Source organism: Puma concolor, chromosome C2, assembly GCF_028749965.1.
Source record: "Puma concolor isolate L17-30 chromosome C2, mPumCon1.1.hap2, whole genome shotgun sequence".
NCBI lineage: Eukaryota > Metazoa > Chordata > Mammalia > Carnivora > Felidae > Puma > Puma concolor.
This window is the reverse complement of record NC_141675.1, coordinates 133,002,140-133,024,630: the sequence shown is the minus strand read 5'-3', so window position 1 is coordinate 133,024,630 and position 22,491 is coordinate 133,002,140. Positions and strand designations below refer to the sequence as shown.

Here is a 22,491-nt window from a genome sequence, read left to right as displayed (position 1 = left end):
GAAAAAAATCAAAACTGTTGAAACAGGCTTAACTAAGAATAGCTACTTTGATACACAGCTGTAAGTTCAAAAAGGCTATCCTTTAAGTATGCACATAGGTTATTTATACACATGTCTGTAAATAAGGGTCTATATATTTATTCCCACACAACCATTAGGTCCTACCTCTTGGTGAAGACACCAATATTTCATTAACATGTCTTACCCCCCACAACGAAAGAAAGAAAGAAAGAAAGAAAGAAAGAAAGAAAGAAAGAAAGAAAGAAAGAAAGAAAGAAAAAGAAAGAAACAAAGGAAAAGAAAGACTATTTCCAGGACTGACAACACTGGGCATCCTATATTCAGACAATGTAGGCCATGTTGACCAACATTTTCTAAGGCGTAGTGTTTAATAAAAAAAAAAAATTATTATGAAAGATTCCAAACATACACAGAAATAAATAGTATAATGAAATAAGTTCCCATGTATCCATCACCCATTTTTAGCAATGATCATTTCATGATCAGTTATGTTTCATTTCTACCCAGTCTACTTCCATTCCCCGACCCACCCACGTCATTATGAAGCAGCTCCATACATCCCATTGTTCTTAACCGTAAGCATCTCAGTATGCATATCTAAAACATAAGGCTTTTTTTTTAAGTTTCTTATCAGAAAAACTTTTATTATCAAGGGATGGAAGTTTCTGTCATTGTTTTTTGTTGCTATTACCCAGCTGTTAGATCCTAAATCTTTGTCATAAGGTTCTGGTTACCACTGAGGATCTTTAAGCTCCAAATATTATGCTGCTATAGTGGCTTACGTCTAACTATTGCAACCATAATTTATGAACTAGAAAGAGGGACAATTTTCCTGAAGAAAAAATGCTTTTATGAGTGGAAGTCTGGGAGATCTAGTTTAGATTCTAAAAGTTGCTAAACTTTCTGTGATACTTCTATTATTTATGGTATCAAAACGAAAGCATGATTAAAATCTAAATCACCTCAGAAAATCTACAGTGATACGTCCTAAAACAGTAACAGAAAATGGTAAAATTTGCTGACAGAAATACAGGTGCTCGAGTTCAAGAACACAGCAGTCATTAAATCTGTTTTTGAAGATGTCATTCCTTAAAAGATAGTATGTGATTTGATGAGAGTTTAGAGTTTCTTTATATGATGTTTTTCTAATTAAAAGATGCAAATTTGTGGTAATAAAAAATTACATGCCGGGGCACTTGGGTGGCTCAGTCAGTTAAGCGTTAGGTTATGATGTGGTTTCTGGGTTCTATGCTGAAAGCTCCGAGCCTGGAGCCTGCTTCAGATTCTGTGTCCCCTGCTCTCTCTGTCCCTCCCCTGCTTTCTCTCTCTCTCTCTCTCTCTCAAAAAAAAAAAAAAAAAAACACTTAAAAAAGTTATATGCATAAAAATGTATGGTTTAAACAATATTTTAAATAATATGGTCCACGGATTATCTATATCAGTATTTCTTTTTTTTTTTTTCAACGTTTTTATTTATTTTTGGGACAGAGAGAGACAGAGCATGAACGGGGGAGGGGCAGAGAGAGAGGGAGACACAGAATCGGAAACAGGCTCCAGGCTCCGAGCCATCAGCCCAGAGCCTGACGCGGGGCTCGAACTCACGTACCGTGAGATCGTGACCTGGCTGAAGTCGGACGCTTAACCGACTGCGCCACCCAGGCGCCCCATCTATATCAGAATCACTTGGTATTGTTCCTAAGAAATCAAATTCAAAAGACACACTTAAAACTTATTTAGAATCTCTGGGCATCTGGCTGGTTCAGTCAGTAGAGCATGTGACCCTTGATCTCAGGGTTGTAAGTTTGAGCCCCATGCTGAGTGTAGAGATTACTTAAAATATAAAATAAAATCTTCAAAAAATAACTTATTTAGAAATCTCAATTTCTGAGAGTCAGATTCAGGATTCTCATTTAAAATAATTTATTCTAGCGATTCTTGCACTCAGTTTTATTCAAGAACCTCTACCATAGTGGACACAGTAGAAACTTCAATGTCTTGATTTACAATTTAGAGGTGACTTCTAGCAATAGCTTAAAATGCTCAGTATAAACCTTGGAATTCACATCAAACACTCAAAATCAATTTCTTCCATATTTAATTTTAATGCTAATGTCCCTAGGAAGTAGGAGCCTACTACATTATCATATGTGAGATATTTTCATCCATAATATACTGGTGGCATAATGAGACAAAGTCCTTTGTGATATTGCCCTTTTAAATCCATAGTTGTTTTTTTGTTGTTGTTTTTTTAAGACAATTATATCCAGTATAATTCATTTGGCTTAAATGAGGGCAAGAACAATAGTGACATTGTAAAATGAGATAACTGGAAAATGAAAAAGAAATTTCCATTTAATGAAACTTAGTATCACTAGTAATGTAAAGCTTGCTTGAGATAAATCATCTTAGATAGAAAGAACAAAGCAAAGATGTTTCATTCCATGTGTTGCTATAAATTGTGGACATAAACATTAAAGACACTGTAAGACTGGTAAAGAAAAAACAAAGTTTCTAACAATTATGCATAAAGCATATAAATTAGATATTGGCAAACATGAAAAAAAATGGCAAGGCATTTAAAAATCATTAAAAATGGTTCATCTTAGTTGTATCAAAAATGGTAACACTTTTTTAAATTATCAGCTTGCCAGAGCATTTTTTTTTTTTTAGCAAGAAATCAAGAAGTTAAAACTAATTCCCAACCAACTGGCTAAACTCTTCAGGAAATATCTTTCTGAATCTATTCAACGCTTCGGTTGAAATAGTCATACATTATTGATTGAGAATTACCATTAAGATTAGATATAGATCTATTCTACTTTAGGATTTTTACAGCATGGCATTGTACTAAGTTTTTAGCGGTAGAACACTGTTATACAGACAATATATTGATATTTTTGATTATATGATTTTCATCTAAATAGAGCAAGTGACAAAAAAATAAAGATGAATAGATACGCTGTGCGTTGACTTGATAGCATTAATATTCATACTAAACTTTTATACTAAAAGATAATATAAAAGTAAATTGAAAGAGAGACAAACTCTAAATGTGATTGGAAGGACTGTTTGTCTTGGAAAACCTCACAGAATGGAACTATAAGGGTAGATTAAGCACATTAGATTTTATTGTAGAAAATTAAGGATGAATAATATTTAAAGGGGCCAATAAGAAAACAGCTCAAGATATTTACAAGTGACAAAATATAATAATGTTAAATATAGAACTTCTGGTGGCAATTAGAACATTTTTTAAAAGTTGCCCATCACAAATATTTTCTTTGTGATATATTTATGGCCCACTTTCACATCCCTATAGTACAGATGTAAAATTTTATCTTGTGGTAAAAAGCAGTATTTTCTTCAGCTCTTTCCATACAGTCCAGTTTTATGACAAATCCTTCAGAAAATCATATGATATCAGATACATTATATTGCCTCAAAACAAGTTTGACTATATATCCAAATTCTTAATGGTGTTAACTAGATTTACCTCAAGTCTTACTAACTAGCTTACACATCAATAAGATATAAGAAGTTTCCTGCTGTGTGTTCAATTGTTCTTGAACCAGCCCTGAAACAGTGTCTTAATACATTACATATACCATTAATCATATCCTTGTTCTGAGAGTTGGCACATCTTACGGAAAGAAATGACCTCATAGAAAAAACAACAAAAATATGTTTCTTTATTATTAATTCAAATTAATAGTCATCTTTCCAGGTAAAAACATTAATTGTTTCTAAGTTATAGCGAGATTATTTTATTCTTGAAAAGAACAACAAAGCTAAGCTTAACCTTTTAAGATTGAAATAAGATGAATTTTGCTGTGATTATTTTTATGAAACAATCAGAATATGGTTAAAAATAATTTTGTCCCAATCTGGAATGGACTGTCATAGCATTTAAACCTACACCAACATGACATAATTAATAAGATGGGGGATTTTCACATTTCATTTACTTAAAACTCAACATACCAAGCTTTATAAATTGTGAGATTAACAATGAATTACCCTTCAGGGTTTACTTTTAATTATTTTCAAAGTAAAAATTAAAATAATCAATGTTTATATATAGTCAATTAATCTTCAACAAAAGGGGCAAGAATATGAAATGGAAACAAGACAGTTTCATCAACAAATGGTGTTGGGAAAGCCAGATAGCTACATGCAAAAAAAATGAAACTGGACCACTTTCTTACACCATACACAAAAATAAACTCAAAATGGATTAAAGACCTAAATGTGAGGCCTGAAACCATAAAAATCCTATAAGAAAACACAGGCAGTAATTTCTCTGACATCTGCCATAACAACATTTCTCTAGACATATCTCTTGAGGCAAGGGAAACTAAAGCAAAAATAAACTATTAGGACTACATCAAAATAAAAAGCTTCTACACAGTGAAGGACACAATCAACAAAGCTAAAAGGCAACCTAATGAATAGGAGAAGATGTTCGCAAATGCCATATCCAATAAAGGGTTAGTATCCAAATTATACAAAGAATTTATCCAATACAACAATTAAAAAATTAAAATCCAATTAAAAATTGGCAGAAGACATGAACAGACATTTCTCCAAAGAAGACCTACAGATGGCCAACAGATACATGAGAAGATGCTCAACATCACTAATCATCAGGGAAATACAAATCAAACCACAATGAGAAATCACCTCACAGCTGGCTTGGGATTTTATAAAATCAAAAGCACAAGAAACAAGCGTTAGTGAGGATGTGGGGAAAACAGAACCCTTGTGCACTGCTGGTAAGAATGCAAACTAGCACAGCCATTGTGGAAAACAGTATGGAGGTTCCTCAAAAAGTTAAAAATAGAATTATCATATGATCTGGTAATTCCACTATGAGTATTTACCCAAAGAATACAGTAACACTAATTCGAAAAGATATATGCACCCCTATGTTTCTTGAACCATTATTTACAATAGCCAAATTACAGTAGCAACCCAAGTGTCCGTCAATAGATGAATGGTTAAAGAAGATGTGGTATAGATATACAATGGAATATTACTCAGTCATAAGAAGGATGATATCTTGCCATTTGCAACATGGACCGATCTAAAGAGTACAACGCTAAGTGAAAGAAGTGAGTCAGAGAAAGAGAAATACTACATGATTTCACTCACATATGGAATTTAAGAAACAAAACAAATGAACAAAGACAAAAAGAGGAAAGAAAAAAAAACAGAACAAACAGGTGGTTACCAAGGGGAGGTGGTAAAATAGGATGTAAAATAGGTGGTCAAATAGGATGGGTGAAATAGGTAAAGGAATTTAAGAGTATACTTATTGTGAAGAGCAGTAGGTAATGTATAGCATTGTTGAATCACTATATTGTACACCAGAAACTAATATAATGTTGTATGTTAAGTATGCTGGGATTAAAATTTTTTAAAAAATCAATGTTTAATATATATTCTCGCTCCAATCTAGTTAGTGAAAACATTTTGAAGTTCTCTACAATTTTGTAGCTTGTCATCTGGAATTATAAAATGATACTGGGACTTTCTTTATCCAATCCTCTTACTTTCAGATGCCATACCTGGGACCCCCAAAGGGTTAAAATAACAAGTGTACAGTTTATGTACCTAGTTAGTGGCAGCTCACACTCTTTCCTGGCCAATGCAACTCAAATGAACCAGTGGTTAGTTTGTGGCTATTCTCATTTTTCTTCATACCTAACTTATTTGACTAAATATATGTTTTAGCCATCAATTATTTCTACAAAACTATCAATAACAAAAAGTAAGTTCGCAGAAAGAAACTTTTACAAGTAACTGAAGAAGTTTTATTTTTCAGAAGTTTTATTTTTGAAGCATCTTATCCTAATGACCTTTACTTAGTTTTACGCAGAGCAGAAGTTTAAGAAAATTACAAATTTCTATCAGGAAAAGTAACAGCAAATTTTATTTATTTAGCAATAACAAATGGGTATAGAAGACAATTTACAAGGCTAAAATGGAGAGTTTATCTTTTTTAAAAAAATACATTTTAAGTTATTTAAAAATATATATTGTTTACTTTTTAAAATAGAAATAAGCCTTTTTCGTTAATATAAGCACATAGAACATAAACTTGGAAGATGGGATAACATCCCCTAAGACCTAAGCTATCTATAAACAGTAAGTTGTTCTTGTAAAGCCCTCAGCCTATCAAATGGCCAGAAACACTGCTGGCAGCAGCATAATCTTATCACTGAAACTCAAATTACTTGCCAACATTTCTGAGGTTACTGGAGGGAAACCATCTCAACAAAAGCATGTTTTTCACGAGGTTTGTGTTCTTGGATGCTTTATCTGTTATATATGAACTTCCTTAAGAGATAGAATAAATTATATGAGGCCTATTTGATAAGTGCACATAGAATAATAGCCAATTTATGATTGAAAATAAGTTCTTTTAAGTGAGAAGCTACATTTTAAAAAATCTCCAAATGCAGTAATAACTATTTCTTTCCTTTTACAATACTACAGCATGTAGATTTAAATACATTTAATTTTAAGTTGATAGCAACTGCTTTTAAGATAGGGGGAGACATGGTATTCTTTAATTTAAAATTCTTTTAATTAAAAAAATATATAAAGGGAATTAAAATACCAGTACTTCACTAATATTTCAAAAGTTGTTGTATTCTTTTAAGAAAACGTCTCTTTTACAGGAGTGACTTTCTATTTCTTTGCCCCTGGGAAAACCTCAGAGAACAGAGCATTAAACAAAGGTAGGCTTTATAGGCATTGAGTTAGAATATATTATAAGCATGTCTAATTCACATAGAACAATGCCTTTTGAACAAAAACAAACCCCAAACCACAGGACCATATATCTGTACATGAAGTTTTTATCATAGTCACTGTGTAAATACTAAATCAGTATTTAAAAAAGTAGATCATCACTAAAAAAAAAAAAAAATTGAATTTTCCAAAGTCGTTCTATCCGAGCTTAAAAGTTCATGATTCAACAAATTATTATTCTATTACTTTTTATCTTATAAAGACAAAAAAGTACTTAACCTTAAGAAAAGTTCAAATACTGTAAGAAAAATCATGCAAATGTACTCACAATTCTGGAACTGATGACTTTATTGTCACATACAACATATTTGTCATAAAAATTCAACTTCAAAATTACTTCCTAATTGTGATTATTAAATCAATCAGTAATTATCCATGGGAGTGAACATATGAAAAGTATGAGTATAATTACAAATGATAATTTATATCTAAGTGAAAGTTGTAGTTCAGTCTTAATAAAACATTTCTCTTATGGCAGTAGATTTTTCCATTTCATTATGTTAATAAAATTATTTAATCAATAATTATAAATTTTCCATCTCAAAACTTTAGTTTCTCTTAACTGTTTCTTGAAAATGTGTTTTTTAGAAAATAAGATTAATCACTAAATTCTAATTCTTCTATCTACCTAAACAAATTTTCAAGCGCTCCATGTAATTTTTTAAAAAATATCTATTCAACTAAAACTTGCAAATTATGTATTCATTAAGTACTACCCTGCTAATTATTTCTATGTTCTTTATATAGTCGAAGAATAAAATTTTTTCACAACTAAACCAATATATAACTTTCACCACTATTCATAATCCCACCCCTCCGCCACCAAAACAAATAAACAAATAAATAAATAAAATAGAAGGTAGTGTAGAGTTTACATTTCAATGTAAATGGGTACCTTTAACTGTATAATTTTAAAACAGAAAAATTAAAATTCATAATTTTTATCTTAAAAAATAATTAATTATGCCAATTAATATTTGGTTACATTTTCATTTATTCCTCACGCCATTTCTACACTGCTAAGAAGTATAAAAAAGATCATGTTTACATTTAAAGCTAAGAAATCTACCAGTTCTTCTAAAAGATGGGTATTACAACATTTTATTGTAATGTAAGATATTCTTGGAAATTTTCTAAATATTTATTCTGGATGTTTAAATGCAACTTTATAATTTTGGGGGTGGGATACAATTTTATTTGAAAATATTATAGAGGAAAATATTTCAGCCAAGAATTTTGATAGTACTTCACATGATTAAACATGTTCACAACAATGAATGCAAATAAATGTAAGTCCTCTAAACATCTTTTGTGCTCTGATAAATATTTATCCTTGTCTTTTGTGATAAGGTCTATTGTCTGCAGTCTCACCAAGGCAGAAGGCGGGGAGGGACACCTCCCAGAGACTTCAAAAGACCAAGGTTGTGGAATGGGTGTTTCTGTACAGAAAACATTTCATTAAGATCATTTCTGATTTTGAATCTCCCTCTGTGCTGATGAAAAGGAGAGCTGTGAGGAAGAGAACCCCCCCCCCCACACACACACTCCCCAGGCTGTAAACAGGGTAGAACAAACACCCTGCAGCTCCAAACAAGGAAACATGGGCCCCCCTGCTGGCTAGCCCTGGGAGGAAGTTATCTCCCACAGACTTCAGAGATAAGTCCAAGAAAGGGATATAGGTATGAGAATCCCAGGCACCGGGAGAAGGAAGAGGAAACGGAGCTAAACCATTCATCATGATTTAGTTCCACCATTGTGTCATGATGCAGTAGGATTCCTGGGCACAAAATGGCTGTGACTTTGTTTTAGAAATCACGGCTGTTATATTTCCAAAGGGGAGGGGGTGGGGGGCCCTCTAACACTTCTACTACTTTAGCAACTGAATCACGTATCAATAAACTGCATTTGTGCATCAAACGATGAAGATTATGGCTTGTTACTACCTCATATTGATGAAAAACTTTTTTCCACTGAATTTCAAACACTAAATTATCATAATAAAGCACTTTATTAAATGGAGTTCTTAATGAAGAAAATAGAATGGAATCCACATGTTCCAAAATGTCAAACACTTGAAAGAAAAAGTGTGGCAGCCCAATTTGTAGTTTTGAAGCACACTGTTTTCATGGAAATTAGAACGGTGTTCTTAAGGGAAAACCTGACTCATCTCTCATTTGACAGTTCCTTTGCTAAGTTACAGAAAATGAACTTGAAAAACCTGATACATTATGAATCTAACAATATTTGCTTCCGTAGGCTTTTACATATAATCTCTGAATTTTACATATAATCTCTGAATAAGTCCATGCCCACAGCCTTGCACCAAAAAATAATTATAAATCATATTTGATTCATTAGGTCTTCTGACTTATTCCTATTAAGATAAAATAAATAAATGCCAATATTCCAGTGTAGTATAATTACATTAAATAACTCTCTACAGTAGCTGAGCTTTCCATATTGAAAATACTTCCCTCCTATCCCTTCAGAAACTCCATCAGCAGGTTGTTCTTGTTTCTTTGTGTTGTTGGTTGAAACTTTGGGATTTCAACCAAAATTAAATCTTCCTGAGAAACAACATCATTCCCAGTGATATAACAGTGGCACGGCACTCTGGTGGCAGTGGTTTGCTTTGCTTTCCTACTTAATAGAACATAGTTTTTTAGTGAAAATCTAAAGATGGGGTAAAAGTTCAGATAGTTTTTGATGCTAAAACATTGTCTAAAGAAAAACATAGGAGACAAATGGGTAGTAATGGTTAGAAATTTTATACTTTTCGACCTAGGAATGCATGTTTATTATAAATTGGCTCTATATTTGACTATAAAATAAGGTAGCAGTTAGGCAAAAAGACCAGAGAGTATAAAGTAGCAGAACACAATAAAGGTTTCCTATCAATGAAATACAAGAAAAACAATTATGCCATAAAGGTATAATAAACTTGATTCCCCTGTGGGTGGATAGTGATGTTGTGCAGGAGTTCTGATTCCTAGCTTCTCTATCTGAAAGCAGCAGCAATAATATTCTACTTTCTTTACATTACAGGCTTATGCTAAGAAGGAAAACATATACTATCATCCAAGACCATCAATAACTCATTCCTAAAAATATCTTATCCAGCAGAAAATGACTGTGGTTCTCACTACAACTTGTGTAGAAATACTCTAATTCTTCTCCCTCCCAGACACATAGTTGCGATCTACCTTCTCACGGCTTTTGAATTAGATACACCCATATGACTTGTGTTGGCCAATGAAATGTGAGCAGACATGATGCTTTAAAAATCAGTGAGTCATTCACTGGTGTCCCTTTCTCTGCTACATCAGTCATGATGGTCCTCTATCAGCCTGGGCTCCTCAGAACTGAAACATGCACCGGCCTTGTTCTATAGCACGAGTAAAAAGTAAAAATTTATTCAGAAAAACCAATAAAATGTGGGATATCTCATTACTGCAGAATAACCTAGAAGATTCTCACTCACAAACTATGTAAATTCCAAAAGGTCAAATTTATCAAGGTCCCAAAGGGCTAAAAAAAATGTAAAATCCCTCTTGCCTACACTTTGCCTTTTAGGCACAAATTTGACAACATCCTCATCTCAATTATGCGTCATTTTTGATACCTACAAATTCAGCACGTTAGTTTTTTCTGTATTTCACTCATTTTCACAACAGGAAAACTGAATCAAATGGTCAATTAGTATTATTTCTAATTAATCAAACAAATATTGCTACACAGACTAAAAAGTGACACTATCAAAATTTAACTGTTAAAGCAAAACTATATTAAAATTGTATAAAATTTCATTCATAAACTGATGTTCAAAGGAGTAAATGTGACACAAAAAGGAAAATCTGAGGACATGAACATCAAAGTCCAGGTGCAAAGACAGAGAGATGTTAGTCAATGACCATATATCACATACATAAAAATGTTTTGTAAACTGTGACCTATCTTATAAAATTAGGCTTTTCAGAAAAATAGGTCTTGTAACCATAAGTAAAACGAAAACTTTGCCTTATCATACTTTGATCAATCTTCATCAATTTTTGTCAGTCTTCCTTCACAGTGGACGACTGTAACTTACAATGTAGATTTGGTTTTATGATGTGTCTTAGTCAAGATGTTTGCCTAAAGGACTGTGGCATATCTACATTTGGCATAAAATTATTTAGAGAATACTTCCTTTTAATTAGAGTGCCTCCGGCATAATTGATACAACTTGAGGCTTTTCAGTGTGTTCAAGCTTCATTACTTGTGAATGAATGAATGAATGAATGAATGAATGAATGAATACAAAGAAGACATGTATTCAGTTAAACAATGATAATAGCTATTTTCTAGAACTTACCATATCCAAAGTACTTTGATATGTGCTACAGCAGAGGTTTTCAATGCTGGATTCACATTTACCGCAGGAGATTTAATAAATAAAAGTGCTTGAGCCTCACCTAACACCAATTTAATTAGAATCTCTGCAAGGGGGACCTGAGCATTCCCCTCCCCCACCACATAGGTGGATTAGTGGGTCAAATGATAAGTATACGGTTACTCATGAAAAAAAAACCAAAAACAAAAACAAAAAACCTACACCTGTCAAAGTATACAACTTGATCAGTTTTGACACAGGTATACATACAGCGTCAACCCAATCAAGTTTCTTTGTCTATTCCTGAGTATTATAAAAGTCTTCTTGGGTGCTGCAAATGTGCAGCCAGAGTTGAGGCACATAGTGTTAGAGGGGGAGAAAGAGATAACTGAGGATGATCCCTCTCTAGTAGCATAACATCATTTGTGGGAGACTAGCAATTAGATATTTGTAACTAAATATAAGGAAGACTAAAGTCTAAATATAGAAACGAGCACTTTGAAAAATAAGTATAACCTGATGAATGATATATATCTATTTATATTTAAAATCACTTATATTTTATAATATTGTTACAGGACAAAAGATATTCAACATTTGAAATAAAACTTTAAATACTCCTTTCAAAAAACTCTTCATATAGGGGCGCCTGGGTGGCTCAGTTGGTTAAGCATCTGACTCTTGATTTCGGCTCAGGTCATGATCTCACGGTTTGTGAATTTGAGCCCCACATGGGTCCCCATGCTGATAGCACAGAGCCTACTTAGGATTCTCTGTCTCTCCTTCTGTCCTTCCCCTATTCACACACACACACTCTCTCTCTCTCTCAAAATAAATAAACAAAAAGTGTTTAAATTAAAACTCTTCATATAGATTACTCTCCTTTGAATCACATAACAATAGTAGTGTTTCAAAATAGTATTTAATATTCAAGATATATTTTAATGAAAATAAATCAATGTCAATTTTTGCTGTTAATTATAATTACCTATCTACAAAAAAGTACTTATTGGAGACTATTTCAGAATTGCATTAATTGAAAAATTTAACAAAGCCTACACCAAGCACAATTTCATTTTGCTTCTAATATTGAGATAGTTATTTTAAGTATTCTTGTATATGGTTTGATTTGACCCAATTCCCTTGTTATAATTAATTTGCAGCTATTATGAAAGACTTTGTCATGCTTAACTGTATGTATTTATCCCTATAGTTATGGTCCATCTATCACTGACTGATAGATTCACATAGATAGATTCAGAACTTGATAATTCACGTAACCTTTCTGGCACTCTGTTATATAATATGGACAATAAGTTAGACGCTCTCAAAAACAAAAACAAAACTGCCAGATAGATAAAACTATCACTTTCATAATTCTGAATATAAAAAGCTACCTTTTTACAGTAGGAACTCTCAATATTTGGAGAATGAGGGCCATTTTCACCTATTAGCTCTCATGTTGTGTTTCCCAATCTTGAACAGTAAAGTTCCTTCTTAGAAAAAAACTGTTTGCAGGTTTACAGTGTGAACCTAAATTATTTTTTCTACATTTAATTATGAAACTAATCATAAATTTCCAGGGCTTAAAATACCAATAAAGCTATAAAATCAAGAAATATGCATAAAATAGATACAAAGCTACACAGCAAAAAATCTCCCCCACTAATAGAACTAGAGAGTTGAAGATTTTCTTTATTTCTTAAGATATAGAAAAAAAATATTGATAATGACTAAGTCAATTGAGAATAAATGTTTCCCTCATCAATTGTTGATAAATCAGTGCAACCATAAGACATTCAATTCAGTTTCCTTAATTACTGAAACGACTGAAACAATCTATCAACTATTCAAAGGCTGTCATTGACAATGTGTGTGGAGTACTACATATCACACTATTAAGAGCCAATATACCTTGATGCTTGCAAAGAAGTGACTAAGACCAAGCAGTTAAAATGTAAAAGGATAATTGCAAAGGCTAACTAAGCATAATTACAAAGACTTAACATTTGGCTTAAGAGTTTTAACTAAATAGGGGCACCTGGGTGGCTCAGTCGGTTAAGCGTCTGACTTCTGCTCAGGTCATGATCTCGCAGTTTGTGTATTTGAGCCCCACATTGGGCTCTGTGTTGGCAGCTCAGAGCCTGGAGCCTGCTTTGGATTCTGTGTCTTCCCTCTCTCTCTCTGCCCTTCCCCTGGTCCCACTCTGTGTGTGTGTGTGTGTGTGTGTGTGTGTGTGTGTGTGTGTGTGTGTGTGTCTCAAAAACAAAACATTAAAAAAAATAAAAAATAAGAGTCTTAACTAAACAAAAATATGATAGGGAAAATCTAGCTTGAATACTTTTTGTATGAAGACAAAGAGAAACAACTTCTATTTGATCTAAGTTATATGATGTAGCTGCTAGACTCAATCAACCTAGTATCAATCTCCCCATTTCAAATCTTCTATGACATCCTCATGACTCTCTTATTTCTACCAGCACAGACCTACTTTTTGAGTTTAAGAAACAAATATGCAATTACATGCTTTAAGAATGAAAATTACATAATCACAAATACTCCATTATGAACATCAGAAAAAACATCATAATACAGCCTTGGTGGTGAGTTATTTGGTGGTGTAAGTATACAGCCATTTTGAATCACATCAGAAGACTCTATTTGTACCACCTAATAGTTACATTTCACCACATCTCTTTAACACCTACTCAGGACTCAAACTATTATTTACTTTAGCCTCCATCACTTTGGAAGCAATCTCAGAGTATCAAACAGCTATAAGCATTATTCTGAATAAGTCCCTGATACTTTAAGCCTGTAACATCCAGAAAAATATAATATAATATAATATAATATAATATAATATAATATAATATAATATAATATAATATAATATAATATATTATAATATAATATAATATAATATAATATAATATAATAGTACAAGCTTTATTATAAACCTGAATCTTCTCAAAATAAGCATCAGCAAACATTGGTAGAATACCCACCATGTGTCAGGAAATGGTCTAAATAGAAAGGAAGCCATAACACAGTGATAGAATGTGATTAGATTCAGGGGTGTGGGCACAGGTAATAGCAAACAAAAGAAGAGACAGACTTGGTGCCAGGTTGTGAAGAAAATCGAATGGCAATGCCAAGGAGTTCAGCTTTGTCTTCTAAACAAGTCATCAAAAATGTTGAATGGGTGACTATCATGGTCACATACATATTTTAGCAAGTACTCTGATGGTAATGTGGTTGATGGACAAAAGAGGGAGCAACACAGAAATCATTAGGAGCTTATAAAAAAATCAAGGAACAGATCTTGTAGTTCTAAAACTAAAGTGACGAATACAGAGGTAAAGGGAAGAAGTTTGGGATTCAATGTAATGATGTGATCAATAGGATTTTGATGAAGTTTGGTTAAGAATAGAACAGAATAAAGAGTATAGATAAAATATTAATTCAATAAAAATTAAATATTGAGAACTATTAGGTTTCTAGCACAGATTACTATTAACCATCAAACAGGACAGGAAATGGCAGGAGGTACAGATCAGAGATACAAACTGAGCTCATTAAAATTTGGGTGCCTTTAGGTTATCAAATAAAAGATACACTAATGCCAAATGGAGATATTGAACCTTGGAGAGTTCATCCAGAAGATGAAAATCTTTTTAACATAGAGGCGAAAAGTATTAGCTGTATAGGGAGATAGCTTTTCTACTTTTTAGCATAGTGCCTAGAGCATAGTTGATGTTCAATAAATGTATGTCAGATGGCTGGATCAACATTGAATATCAAATTCTGGTAGAAATTTATCTTGACTTTTAAAAGCTATGGTGAAGCTGTTAAGAAGAAAAGGGAGGGGCAGCAACAATAACTCACTAGATTAAAAAAAAGTCACTATATTTTGTATTTAAGAGTTTAGTGTCAGAGGGGATCACAAAAGTCCTAAGATGGAAATCTGACAGGGTAAATGACCTGGATGAAGAAAAAGTGGGAGATAGTGGGAATACCCTTGGGAAAGAGCTAAAACACTGAGTAAGTACTTGCTGTAAGACAGGAGGGTATTTCTCAAGGCCAGATTCCTAAAAGTGGGAATGCCAGCTCTATATACATTCTTAACTCTTATCTCTGACCCTAGTGTTACTCCTACTGTGGTCTATCTTCCCCACATTCCTAAAAGATTCATCTTCCTATATAAGGTCTACTACCATAACTCACCAGGTTATATTTGATAGATTTACCTCTAGAGTATGAATCCAAAGGGATCACTTGGGCTTTGTAAGAATTTGTACAAACTAGCCCCATCTCTGTTTAGTATATAGAACATAAAAACATGAAGCCTGTACAACCCGATTTTTTATTTTAAATTGATAAAGCTGGATCCAACTTAGTATGCCACATGAATTACATATTGCTCTCAAACATTCCCAAAACCTTTAAAAAGTTAAACATAGTCAAACCTTATTATAAACAACCCAAGATACACCTAGAGACATGTGACAGAAATAAATCTCAGAATTTAAAAAAATGGAATGAGAAATAGTATTCAGTGGAATTAATAAACTAGAAAAAAGAAAAAATAGCAAGAGAGCAAAATGTCAATTTTAGCTTTTTGAAAGGACTAATAAAATTTGTAAACTGTTGACACACATAAGAAAATCAGAGAAAAATACACAAATATTAGGAATGACAGAATCTATCAAACTTATTGAGCAATGATTTTGCAAGCCCCAAGCATATACTATATAAATATATGCTAATAAAATTAAAGGCTTAAATAAAATAGGCAATACTTTAAAAAGTGTCAGACTGAAAATTAACTCAGTAAGTAAATTCCAACAAGATTTAAAGAAAACTGGATTAAACACTTTTTGAAAATTGCAAATACCACTTCCAAAATAGATTCTGTGGATTTATTATTTTACTAGTGAGCTTTTTCAAAATTACAAATAGAAATATATACAATTATATAAAATTTTATATATGTGTAATACTTCACAAGGAATACTATAAAGGTTTCAGTGTGAATATAACATCCTTAACAATACCAAAAGGATGGCAAGCAATTAAAAATACTATAGACCATCTTTATTTGGGAACATTCTCCCAAATTCACAAGTAAATGAAAAATAATTGAATTAAGGTATGTAATAAAAGAATAAGCTTCCAGTTGTGCAAAGGTCACATAACATTAGCAAGTCAACTGGTCAAGAGAGGAAAGCCAAATCATCCCTTCAATAAATTCAGACATATATAATTTCAAGTTTTATACAGCATGAACAGAAATTTCTGATAATCTCATTTAGTTCACTAAGAATAGGAAAACTTCTTCACAAGAAAATAATAAAACTTACACAGTCAACATTATACTTAAATGACAATTATGAGAATCATCCCTAATAAAATGAAAAGAGTTGTTCACTGTTATTCAGTATTGAACTAAAACCTGTAGCCAAAACAGTAAGCAGTAAATTCAAAATTCAAAAGTATGTGGGATATTATAAAGGAAAGGTAAAATTATTTAAAAAGTGTTACAATATGCTGATAATGTGATTTTTCATCTAGCCTTCAAAAGAACAGACTGAAAGATAATTACAACTAATAAAGAGCTAAATGAAGTGTCAGGATATAAAAAATGTGCAAATTAATATTACCTTTCTGAGTTTGAAAAAATGATTAAAATAATGGTTAATTTTATAACATCTAACATTTATAAAGTAGACACCTATATTTCCTTCCTTAATCCTAAAGACAACCCTATTAGCTAGGTATGGATTATGGGCTCCCTTTTGCAGAAAAAGAAAGACCTAACATCACACAGAGAACAAGTGGTGGAGCAGGGTTTCAAATCCAGACTACAGAGTCATTGGGGGTAGATGGGGTGATCCTACATATTATGTCATCATAATTGAAAACTTAGGTCATTTTTTGAATTCTTACAGTAGGCTGTGTGTTCATATAATATGCCACATTGGTATAGATACTGACTATATTTGCCCCCAAGCTAACAGTTACTATATGACTAAAATAAGACAATCAATTTCTTTTAATAATGTCTTTGCAATTATATAGTTACAGAAAGGGAAAAGAACAATTAAGAGAGAAAAGGGAAGGAAAATCCTAATAATGGTGACATTAGTCATTATTTGCCACAGATCCACTATGGTTATCTTGAGTTTAGGCCAGAGAATGAAATGACTTGCTTAACATTTTTATGACATAATTCTGGCTGCTAAGTGAATAAGAGATGGGGAGGTGTAGACAGGGTGGCTTTAGATAAGCAGGGAGAAAAGTTAGAAGGGTACTGTTACGCCACAGGACTACATATTGATTCTTTCAACTAGAATGCAGTCCTGGAAATGGACAGAAGAAGATGCAGTGGAGATGTCTGGAGAAAGAACCATGAGGAGAATGAAGGATGGCTCTGGTGATGGGCCTGAGCAACAAAGTAGACTGTAGAGTCTCTTATTAAAGAGTGAGGGGAGGAGTGCCTGGGTGGCTCAGTCATGAGTGCCTGGTGGACTCGATTTCAGATCAGGTCTGGATCTCATAGTTCATGGTTCTACACTGACAGTGCAGAGTCTGCTTGGGACTCTCTCTCCTTCTCTCTCTGTCTGCCCCCCTCAAAATAAATAAATAAACAACAACATAAAAGATCTACTCTTTAAAAAAACACAACGGGTCTATGGAGAAACACATTTGCAAATGGTGGAGCAGAAAAAAGAATGAGAGGGAAGACCACTATTTTGACCATTTTGACTATGTGGGTTTAAACATACCTTTTTTATAAGTCACAATAAACAAGATGTCCTGAGAAATACCATAATTCAAGCTTTATCAATCATAATTTCCTTGATATTTAAGGACAACAGCCAGCTCTCCATTCCTGCTGCATCTTGTTGAGATGCTTCATGAATATTTCTCATATCATCTATATTCCCAACTTCTTACTCTACCAAATCCTTTCGGAAAAATCTTTAATAATGCTTGTGTGTCTCTTATCTTAACAATCAATACCTTTCTCTGTCCTGTGAAGCCTGCTAGTTATGCTTTCTTCTCCCTTAAATAGCTAAGATCCTCAAAAAAGAACATAAATTTGTTACTTGAACTTTTCCACTTATTTTTACTTCCACTCTGCTAGGGAGTGGGTGTTTCCACATCCACTACATGACTGAAACTGATCTCATGAAGGTCCCCAGTAAAGCCCTAATTGTGATACCTCAAAGGGTATTCTGGCAAGCTCTTTCACTGGCTTCTCCTCCTTTTCCATGTTATTTTTCCACTCATTGCTGATCCTAAATTTATTCTTTCTCCTCTCAACGTTTCGCCTTGAGTAATATTAAACTGCTGATGACTGACAAATCTCTATCTCTAATCCACTCCTGTGTTCTGATCAGTATTTAGCTGGCTATTCAACTGGCTATTGGCATCTCTACCTCGCAGCCCCATATACGCTTCAAACAAAGCCCGGCTAAACACCGAGCTCCTTACTTTCCTCCTATCCCTGTCGGTAGACAGCATCACCACCCACCCATTCACTCAAGACAGCTGCCTAGGAGTTCACCCTTTACTACTGTATTTTCACATCCTCCAAATGTTGTCCCTGACCAGTCTTCTCAGTACTACCTTAATATCCTACATCAACTCTTCTCCATCTCCACCACTCTGGCTGTTATTTCATGCCTCAATATTACCTGAATGAATCATTTCAATTCTTCGTATTGTGTTTCCCCCATTCATCCTCTGCATTGCTGCCAAAGGTTTCTTTCTAAAATGTATTTTTTTTAATTTTTATTTTTTTAAGTTTTTATTTAAATTCCAGTTAGTTAACATACAGTGTAACATTAGTTTCAGGTGTGTAATATAGTGATTCCACACTTCTATACAATACCCGGTGCTCATGAAAACAAGTGCATTCCTTAATCCCCATCATCTATGTACAGCTCAGTTGCTCTCCTGCTGAAAACCCTTTAAAAGATCTTCACTGCCTAAAAGAAAATGGCCATGGACTTTGGTGTGTTGTTTCCAAGATCTGACTCCTTCTTTTTCTTCTCTTCATTTTTATTTCTCACGAAGTCCTATTTATATGTTCACCCATGTACCAGGCATGTTACTTCATGCTATCCCCTCCCCTTACTGCTTCATATAAGAAATATGTGTCTATCTCTGCCGATGAATAATCCTGGGTCTGTCCATCCAGATTCTGCTAGAACTTCTCCACTTAAATGAATGCTTCTTGATGGTCCTGGTAGAGGGGTTCTTGATTATTTTACTCCTGTTTGTACAAAGTTCTCAAATAGAAACTCTAATATCTTATGGAACTCCTTGATTTCAAACCTCTAACCTCACTAAACTGGTGTTATCTTAATAACTGCAATGACGTGGGTGCTGCTCAATAAATGATTGATGCTATTCAAGAATGAATAAAGAAGACTAATGAATTTATTACTGAACAAATGATTTGGCCCCAAACCTTAAAAAATCCTAGCACTTCTACATCACTGTTGAAGTTCCCTATGATTTTTAATCCTATTTTAAAATAAAGCCCATTGAAAATAATATGCCTATATTATATAAGTAGCCTAGTAGAAAAAAACAAATGTCAATGCAGGACAAATCCATTAGGCCAACTATTGACACACATAAGCCATTTCATGGACTTTGCCTACAGCTAAACTTGAAAAAACAATTCCAAGTTAAACTTTGAACTTCAAAATTTAGGGAAAAGGAAATACACTTAAATAAACTGCATACTCAGCTTCAATTCAATCATTACCAGTTCTAGATACAGCTTAAAGTTCTGTTGGCTCTCTTGTTTCTTATTGTCAAAACTGACTATTGGCAAAGCATGTAAATTATTTAAGGTCTATAGCATATACTGATTTTTAAAAATGTATGTGATGCTATTCATGTGGTTGAGTCAGAGCTACTCTTATCCAATGGTAAGGACGGAAGTAATTAGTTCTGGAAACTGTGATAATTGTATTGTTTTACTCTTTTTATCTACAAAAATAAGTTCACGTGCTAGTGCATATGAAGAGTCTTAGACCATAGAATACACCAAGACAATTTGAATCAGGATGGCATCACGTTACAGCTTTCACACTGTTTACTTTGTGCCTCTATAGTAATGATATATCCCTACTTACTCTATCCATGGATTGTACCAAACAAATGTAATGATGGAAAACAAATATTGCTGTTATCTCTACATTACCATAACCTCTGACAGGAAATAAAATGGTGAAGATGATTATGGTTGAAGAACTTTTAATGACCAAATTAATGCTACCATTTGGTTCTTACACCTTTTTTCAGCCATGTTTTAAAGAGATATTTTCCATGGGGGTGCAGTAATGGCTGGATGGTGAAGGAGAGCCCTGACTGCTAATAGGCAGGGACATATTTTGCCTTACATTAAATAAAACACAGAAAAAGAAAGACTTAGTAACGTAAATTTCTGGTCCCACTTAATCACCTACATACCTAAGCCACTCCTTAGTTACAGAAAATAATAAGGGAAAGGAAATGGAGAAAAGCTGAGCTATACAATACCTGGAAAGTAGAGACCACCTATACACATATCAGCCAAACAGGCCTGTGTGCCAGGTTATTTAAACATCATTAATGAAATGAAGGCAAAAACACTAGGTTTCTAAATATTAAAAAAAGTTGGGGTGGGGGCTTAAGAAAAGAAAGTAACTGAGAAATGCATTTAGAAGTGTGATATAGGGGCGCCTGAGTCGCTCAGTCAGTTAAGCGTCCTCCACCTTCAGCTCAGGTCATGATCTCACAGTTCTTGAGTTCAAGCCCCACATCAGGCTCTGTGCTGACAGCTCAGACTTGGAGCCTGCTTTGGATTCTGTGTCTTCCTCTCTCTCTGTCCCTCCCTGACTCGCTCTCTCTCTCTCTCTCAAAAATAAATAAACATTGGAAAAAAAAAAGAAGTGTGGTATAAATATTAAAGAATATTTACTTCCTCACAGAGTATTAGAAAAGAGATGGTTATAAATAATTTACTTGGAGATAAAAAGAAGCAATTATTCTGTAATTAAAGACAAATTCACAATCTTTATATAAAAAAGATAGTTTCAAATGTGGTACTTTCCTAAAAAATATCATTTAATCTATTTTATATTGTCTCCTTTGAGATGAAAGACAGAAAAGCTTATCTTTCCATTTCTCGTGAATTATCTTTTCAAAATCATATTTAATTAACACATCCTTAAACTGACAGCTCACATAAAGTATCTCATTTAATTTTCTCAACAGGCCATCAGGGTAGAAATTATTGGCCTCCATTTTACTGATGATAAACCAAGGTTCAGATTAGCTAAGAAACTTGCCTCGACATAGCCTGCCACAACATTCAGAGTAGGGATTTGGATTCCCATTTGTTCACTCCATATTCAACACTTGGTTGTTTTTTTTTTTTTTTTTTTTTGGCACATCACATTTGCTTTAAAATCCTTATATCGGGGCGCCTGGGTGGCGCAGTCGGTTAAGCGTCCGACTTCAGCCAGGTCACGATCTCGCGGTCCGTGAGTTCGAGCCCCGCATCAGGCTCTGGGCTGATGGCTCAGAGCCTGGAGCCTGTTTCCGATTCTGTGTCTCCCTCTCTCTCTCTGCCCCTCCCCCGTTCATGCTCTGTCTCTCTCTGTCCCAAAAATAAATAAACGTTGAAAAAAAAAAAATTAAAAAAAAAAAAAAAAAATCCTTATATCAAAATGCCATGAGAAAGGACGTGAATACTTTGCATTTATAGTGTTAGCTTTTACTGATCAACAGAATCATTCTCATTAGGTATTTTAAGGTAGTATTTATAAAACATATAATAACTACTGTTTAATAAACCTACTTGTATAAAGTTATCAGATATATCACATTCTTCCCATGTGATAAGAAGGATAAGGAGGCTCTGAAATGAGTTCCTTATTGCTGTGTTTTTCCTATGGCTGGGTTTGTCTGCTTAAAGAGAAATTCTCTGTAATTAAATAGCAATCAGGCACTTAAAAGACAAGCTGATCTTAGTACTGTATTTACATAAAGCAGACAAAGATTACATTTTCCATTTTGTGGTCTGGACACCTCGTGCATGCTAGAGTAAGAGGGTCAGCATAATTGAAACCATCCTTCCTGTGCCTGTCTTGTTTAGACTTCGAGTTTGGAAAATTCTGTATAACAAAAAGAGATATTTTTTTTTTTCACATTACTATTATGAGTGCCAATGCTTCTGTCCTTTGGTGAATTGTTCTTGTGGTCATTTCCATAACTTT

At 33.6% G+C, this 22,491-nt stretch overlaps 1 long non-coding RNA gene across 2 annotated transcripts in view; it reads right to left on the bottom strand.

Annotated features, from left to right (window-relative positions):
- Positions 1-22,491, bottom strand: part of LOC147577543 (uncharacterized) — a 544,234-nt gene that overhangs the window by 373,460 nt on the left and 148,283 nt on the right. The gene's annotated exons all lie outside the window — the stretch shown is intronic.